Here is an 8,277-nt window from a genome sequence, read left to right as displayed (position 1 = left end):
TTACAGAAATGAGTAAATGACATAAAAATCCACTTCCAGGCCCACTTGGTGTGTGCTTGGGCTGAGCATTGAAGTATTTTCGTGTAGAGACTATTCTTTGGGTTAAACACCAGCTTTTGTGCCAGTTTGGGCGTTTAACTCCCATTCTTGTGCCAGTTCCGGCGTTTTACGCCAGAATTCTTGAGCTAACTTGGAACGCCTGTTTGTGCCATCAAATCTCGGGCAAAGTATGAACTATTATATATTGCTGGAAAGCCCAGGATGTCTACTTTCCAACTCAGTTGAGAGCGCGCCAATTGGGCTTCTATAGCTCCAGAAAAACCACTTCGAGTGCAGGGAGGTCAGAATCCAACATCATCTGCAGTCCTTTTCAGCCTCTGAATCAGATTTTTGCTCAGGTCCCTCAATTTCAGTCAGAAAATACCTGAAATCACAGAAAAACACACAAACTCATAGTAAATTCCAGAAAAGTGAATTTTAACTAAAAACTAATAAAAATATAATAAAAACTAACTAAAACATACTAAAAACATACTAAAAACAATGCCAAAAAGCGTAGAAATTATCCGCTCATCAGTGACTAACCCACGGAGATCGGTATCGACCTCCGCACACTTAAAGGTTGCACCGTCCTCGGTGCATGCTAAGATGTGTAGGTGGACAGGTTACTTCAACTTATGCTTTTCTCTAAAGATTGAGTAGATGAACTTGTTTGTCTCCCTATTAAGAAGCTTTTCCTCTCCCTTTGTGGTGGCCATCCTGAAAGAAGGGGAAAAAAAGAAAAGTAACCCAAAAATAAGGATATGGGTGTTAATGCCAAATAATAAAGGTCTCAATTACATGGTAACTACAACATGCAAGTGAGAAAATAGTGGAAGCAAATGGCATATCAATAGTGTAAAAGTCGCAACAATGGAGAAGAAAGTGTAGGTAATGCAAGATAGTGTAAGTGTATATCAATGCAAAAGGAATATCAGTATTATAAAAATTAGCATTGACTTATGAATAATAATACCCAATTAGAATAAAACAAGTCATGAAACACCAGATTAATTCAAGAAAAGATGCAATAGTTGAAAAAGAAAATTTAACACCAATGGAAAAAGAAGAAGAATAGAAGAAAGGAGGAAGAAAGAAATAAGAAAGGAAAGAGAAGATTTAGATTTGGGGAAGGAAAAGATAAGATATCTTGGCTGATCTGGATAAGCTGTGCGGCGCAGGTGACGCGGACGCGTGGATCATGCGATCGAGTGGTGTGTGATAATTATCAGGTGACGCGGACGCGTGAATCACGCGATCGCGTGACCTGATTTGTGCTATTGGCGCGAGTGCAGCCTCGCGCACACACAACTTTCTGTTTAATACGCACATTGCCAAATTTCTGGGTGACGCGTTTGCGTGGGTGACGCGATCGCGTGAATGGCCATATTTCAGAAAACGATGCAGACGCATAGGGCACGCGTTCGCGTGGTAGGGCTTGTGCTTCTAGCACGAGTCCAGCCACGTTCCAGCTCAACTTCAGCCATACACCCTTTTTACGTCGATTTATAGGGCACGCGTTCGCGTGGGTGACGCGGACGCGTGGGAGGCGTTTTTCTCACATGACGTGGATGCGTCATCGACGCGGTCGCGTGGACCAATTTGTGCCAAATGCACGCCTCCAGCCGCGCTGTCACGTGACTCTCTGTTCAATTTAGTTTTCTTCCCAATGCACATATGACGCGGACGCATCGGCGACGCTTACGCGTTACGTGCGTGTTTTTTTTATGCAGTATGCAGAATGCGATGCTAATATGAATGTTATGCAAAATTTCAGGTTCAATTAAAATTCAAAACAAACAAAACAGACTAGAATTAAAAATGAAGAGGGACGATCATACCATGGTGGGTTGTCTCCCACCTAGCACTTTCAGTTAAAGTCCTTAAGTTGGACATTTGATGAGCTTCCTATTATGGTGGCTTGTGCTTGAATTCGTCCAGAAATCTCCACCAGTGTTTGGAATGCCAGCATCCTCTGGGGTTCCATACAAGGCATGCAAAGCCTTTGAGCAGTTTCCAACAGGTTTCCAGGCTCCCGGGGTGTTGAATGTCAGAAGAGATTCCAAGATCCCAAACTTTGCTTTTACACCCGTTTTTGTCTTGATCTGCATTTTTCTAGCCGGGTGGTGAGTAGTCTGAATCTTCACTGTAGTGACCAAACAGCTTCCGAGATCCTTTCTATTGAGCTTGACACCAATCCTTGCACCTCAAATTGAAGTGTGAAACCTCATTGAATCTTGCATGCCAGCTCTGAGTGCGAGTCATTTTCCTTTTGCTCTTAAAGCCATAGAGAGCTCTAAGCTGGCCATCTGTTTCAAGTAAACCATATTCAAGTGGAAAGGTAAAAATGAAAGTTAAGGATTTTACCCACTTGAAATCTGTATTGGGTGGTAATGGCCTTGGGATCAGTGTTTCCAGTGGTTCTGGAAGCTCTACTCCCTTGTGGTCTTCTGTGAATTCCTCCACTTCTTGGCAAATTTCTTCCATTTCAACCATGTCTTGATCAAAGTCACTGATATCTTCCTCATCACTTGAGTCATAATTGGGAGGTTGAGAAAAGTCGACCTCTGCATCATCTTCATATTCACTTGGGGAAGATTCTTCTGTCTCAAAGAATTCACTTGCGGATGCAAGTTCATTATTAAGAGAACTTGAGTGGTGACTATCATCATCAGGAAAACTTGAGTCTTGGGTTATTCCGTCTAATTCCTCATAAGATACCTGCATTGGAGGCTGTGCAAAATCCTCTTTAGCGTCAATTGTAGCGTCTTCAACGGAATTCTCCACAACTCTGGATTCATGCGGAGGTTCAGCATCTCCTAAATCTTCAACCAACTCTTCTTCTTCTACAGTGACAGCGTCCTCTACTTGTTCTAGTACGAAGTTATGCTCTATGCTGTCCACTGGAGTTTCTAGTGTCTTCTTCGTGTTGCGTTCCTCATTAGATTCTCCACATGAAGCCATAGGAGTCTGTTGAGTGTCTGAACGTTCAAAAGATAATTGATTTATTGCTTGCTCCAGTTGATGAAGGGTTGCATTAAATTGGTCTATCGATTCTTTGAAGCAAACCTGTGATTCTTTGCTTGATGGATATGGACATGGTGCATAGGAGAGTGGTGGTTCTTGGGAGAAATTGGATTGGCGTTGGGGCGGATAAGGATCATATGATGGTGAATGGCGAAAAGAAGCTTGTGAGTATGGTGCGTTGAGGTTGTGTTGAAAGGATGGTCTCTGAGCATAGGGTGGGGCTTGTTAATAGCTACAAGGCGGTCCACCATACCTATCAGCTTGGTATGCATTGTAGAATGGTCTTTGTCCATGATATCTAGGAGGGTGTTGTTGCCTAAAGGGGTGATCAAATCCTCTTGGCTCCATCCATCTTTGATTGCTTAGACCTTGATGCATAGTCCTGTTATAGCTTCCATTCCTTGCAACAAAAGTAGAACCAAACTCAAAGCGAGAGTGGTAAGAATTCATAGTAGTTATCAGAAATAAAATGGGGGAGAGAAAAAAACAAATAAGCGAGTAAAAGAAAAATATGTACAATAACCAATAATAAGGCACACGTTTGCAATTCCCCGGCAATGGCGCCATTTTGACGTTAGGATTTTTGCTAGTAAAGAATTTTATAAAAATATAGTCGCGTTGTAAGTATATATTCTAAACCAACAGAAAATCCCTTCGTACAAACATTTGGTTGTCACAAGTAACAAACCAAATAAAAATAATTAACCGAAGTATCAAACCTCGGGTCGTCTTCACAAGGAATTGCAGGGAGGTGTGTTTTATTATTGGTTATGAGTCTTGTAAATTGGGGGTTTTGAAAGTAAGGAAGAAGTATGTTAAATGACAAGTAAAATAAATAAATAACTGTAAAATAAACTCTTGGCAAGGTATCAGAACTGGAAATCCTATCCTTGTTATCCTTATCAGGTGTGATGAGAATTGGGTCTTAATCCCACTTAGTTAACCTTCACTAAAGCAAAGGTAAGTCAAATGGACTGATTAACTTGATCCTCAATTCCTAGTTAACTCCTGTGGAGAAACTAGCTTTAGAGCAATCCAGATCAATCAGTAATCTGCCAATTTCAACCACTGCTGAGTTTGATAACTCAAGTGTTACCAATCACTAAACCAAAGCCAAAAGGGAGAAAAATCTACTTGAATAAAAATGCCTTCAGATGGGAAGCAACAGTAACATAAATAAAAGAAAGAAATCTTAAATATGAAATACCTCAAGTAATATTAATTAAGAAAATCATAACATGAATGTCATTAAGCCAAATTGGCAACATATATAATTAAAAATAAGAGAAATCAAAATAAAGGAATATTGAACCTGATATGAAGATGAGATAAATCCTAATCCTAATATAAATCCTAATCCTAATATAAATCCTAATCCTAATCCTAATCCTAAGAGAGAGGAGAGAACCTCTCTCTCTAAAAACTACATCTAATCCTCAAGCTATGTATGAATGAATCGTCCCTATGATTGGATGGACTCCTCCATTTATAATCTTTCAATCTGTGTTCTCTGGACTTGGATCTGGGTCAAAAGGGGCCATAAATTGCTGGAAACGAGATCTGTAAATTCTGCATATCGCGTATGTCACGCGTCTGCGTGGGTCACGCGGTCGCATCATTTGGAGTTTTCCTTGTTATGCGTTCACTTCGATCATGCGTCCGCATCATCTGTGTTCTGCTTAAGGTGTGCGGCCGCGTCATTCACGCGTTCGCGTCGCTCCCTTTTCGCGCTGGTCATGCAGCCGCGTCGTCCACACGTTCGCGTCGCTGCCAGTTTCTTCAAAAACTCAATTTGGTGCTTTCCTTCTATTTTCGTATGTTTCCTTTCCATCCTTTAAGTCATTCCTGCCTTAGAAGCTCTGCAACTACTCAACACACAAATCACGGCATCGAATGGTAATAAAGGGTAATTAAAATAATTACTTTTAAAGCATAGAAAACATGTATTTTACATATATCACATAATAAGGAAGGGAAAGCAAAACTTATGCAATTTCTATGAATAAGTAGGTGAAGGGTTGAATAAATCACTTAAATTGAGCACAATATATATCATAAAATATGGGTTTATCAATTGTATACACTTGACTTTCCTTCATTGGTTAGAGGTTAACTAAGTGAAGACAATTCACATTTACCATCACAATTGATAATGATAATGAGGATAGGACTTCTAATTCTCAATCCTTGCTAAGAGCTTTTTTAGTTATTAGTTTATTTTTCTCGCAATCTATATTTTCTTGTTCCTTATTTTAGAAACCCCAAAAATATACTTTTCCATAACTAATAATAAACTACACTTCCCTGCAATTCCTTGAGTGACAACCCAAGGTTTGAATACTTCGGTTAATTTTATTGGGTTTGTATTTGTGACAAACAATTTAAACATTGACTGAGGATAATTTGTTGGTTTAGAACTATACTTGTAACATGATAATTTTTGAGAAAATCTTTACCGACATTTTTTTTCCGTCAAGTTTTTGGCGCCGTTGCCGGGGAATTGCAAATGTGTGCCTTATTATTGGTTATTGTGAATATTGTGAATATGTTTGCCTTTTCATTTATTTGTTAGTTTTTGCTAGTTTTAGGAGTTCAATTTCATTATTTCTTGTTAGTTTTTATTTTTATTTTTATTTTCTCTTGTTAATATGAATCCTCACCCCTTTGACTATGAGTTTGGTTCAAATTATGTTATAGGGAATGGAAGCTACAATGAGGATATGCAACAAGGTTGGGACAATTAAAGGTGGGAGGAGCCTCAAGCTTATGGACAACCGCCATGGCAACAACCCTCTCCAATGTACTACGAGCAAGAGCCATTCCATGATGCATACTAAGACAATGGATATGGTGGACCTCCTTGTGGCTACCAACAACCACCATCATATGCCTATGAACCCCCTCTTCAACATAGCTTTGAATCACCATACTCACAAGCCCCCTACAATCAAACACTTCCATATGACCCTAACCCATATCCACCATACCAACCACCTTATGAGCCATATGAACTATACATACCACCACCCACATTCCAACACAATTACTCCCAAGAACCACCACCACAATATACACCATCTCCATATCCTTATCAAGATGAACCACCTTCCTATCATGAACCCTTCCTCCTAAGCATTGAACCCTCATATCTACTCCACTCTCCAATGGACGATGCGGACGTGTCACATGCGCGATCTGCAATAATACAGAAAACGCTGGTTACGAATCCTAGGCTGTTTTTGACCCAGTTTCCAGCCCAGAAAACACAGATTAGAAGCTACATAATGGACAAAGCAAGTGGTCCCCACCCATCAGCTGAAGACTTGTTAATTAATTCGAATTTAATTTCAAATCTTATCTTTTAGGAAAAGATTATTATTTTTAGTTTTAGATAATTAGAATTTAAATTTATGAGGGTTAGTAATATAATAGGACTCTGTACATTTAGACAGGGACAGATAGACACACAGATTGTTACCAGAACCCTTATTTTTCTTCTCTGAACCATGAGCAACTAATCCTTCATTGTTAAGGTTAGGAGCTCTGTCTATTTGTATGGATTGATTTTATTGCTTTTTCTATTTTAATTTATGTTTTGGATTTATATTTAAGAATTATTTTCGCTTTTTATTTTATGAATTTGGGTGGAACGGAAGTATGACCCTCTTTCTATTTGAGTTCTTGTAAAACTTGGAAAAGCTATTTACTTGAACAACATCTTGAAAACATATTCTCCTAAATTTTAATTATTTGGATTTAACGGGATACGTGACATATAATTCCCTTATTTTTGGATAATTAGAATTTTTGTGGCATATAAACTGGAATTTGATCATGTAGCTTCTAATTGGAATTAATTGACCAAGGAATTGGATGTTGATGAATTTTAGAGGAGACTAGAAAGGTCTAAGAAATTAGGATCTAGTCAAATATAGTTTGCCATGAATTAAATCCTACATGATTAAAATAGTTAGTAAGAAAAGTTAATCCGGAAAAATTATATAACTCTGAAACCTTAACTGCTTTCTCAATTATTTTATTCCCAACTCATTGTTGCTTACTTTCTGAAATTTTTAAAGTACTGTTTAATGCTCTTAGAATATCTCAAAACCATTTTATACTTGCCTAACTAATCTTATCAAACGCTATTGTTGCTTGATCCATCAATCCTCGTGGGATTGACCCTTACTCACGTAAGGTATTACTTGGTACAACCCGGTGCACTTGCTGGTTAGTAGTGTGAGTTGTAAAATACCGCATCAAGTTTTTGGCGCCGTTGCCGGGGATTGATAGTGATTAACAACTATTAGTTGTTTGATTGCTTAGATTAGGCATTTTATTTTTTTATTTTATTAAAATCTATTTTTTAAAAAAAAGAAAAAATTAAATATTTTCAAAAAAGAAATATATATTTCAAAAAAAAATTAATAAACTTTTAAATAAATAAATAGCACTAATATCTTTCTTAATTTCAGAAATTAAGTTTGGTGTTGACTAGTTATTTGTTCTATTTATTTATTTATTTTATTTAGTATTATTTTTATTTCTTTACACAGATTACCTCACTGGGAATTCTATGCACTCTGACGTAGAGATTCCCATTCTCTCTTGTTTTATTGTTGTTTATGCGCAGGAACAAAGACAAAGAATATCTCTTAGGCTTTGATCCTGAACCTGAAAGGACTCTTAGGCGGCGTTTACAACAAGCAAGGCTTTACAAGGCTACAGAATCCACTATGGATCCGACTAATACTGAGAATGCCAATGCGGCAAATCCGAATGGAAATGAGCAACAAAGGAGAGTGCTTGGCTCTTACTCTTCTCCTACTATAGATCTTTATGGAAAGAGCATCGTGGTGCCCTCCTATTGCTGCGAACAACTTTGAGTTGAAGCCTCAACTGGTCACTCTGGTGCAACAAAACTGCCAGTATCATGGTCTTCCCCACGAAAACCAAAATCAGTTTATTTCTAGTTTTCTACAAATTTGTGATACTATGAAGACAAATGAAGTAAACCCGGATGTGTACAAACTTATGCTCTTCCCGTTTGCTCTGAGGGATGGAGCAAAGCTATGGTTAGAGTCTCAACCCAAGGAGAGTTTGGATACTTGGAACAAGGTGGTTACTGAGTTTCTCGCAAAATTTTTCCCACCAAAGAAGCTGACTAAGCTTAGGATGGAGGTTCAGACCTTCAGGCAGAAGGATGGTAAG

This window comes from Arachis duranensis, chromosome 3 (genome assembly GCF_000817695.3).
Source record: "Arachis duranensis cultivar V14167 chromosome 3, aradu.V14167.gnm2.J7QH, whole genome shotgun sequence".
NCBI lineage: Eukaryota > Viridiplantae > Streptophyta > Magnoliopsida > Fabales > Fabaceae > Arachis > Arachis duranensis.
Note: the sequence above shows the minus strand (reverse complement) of the source record.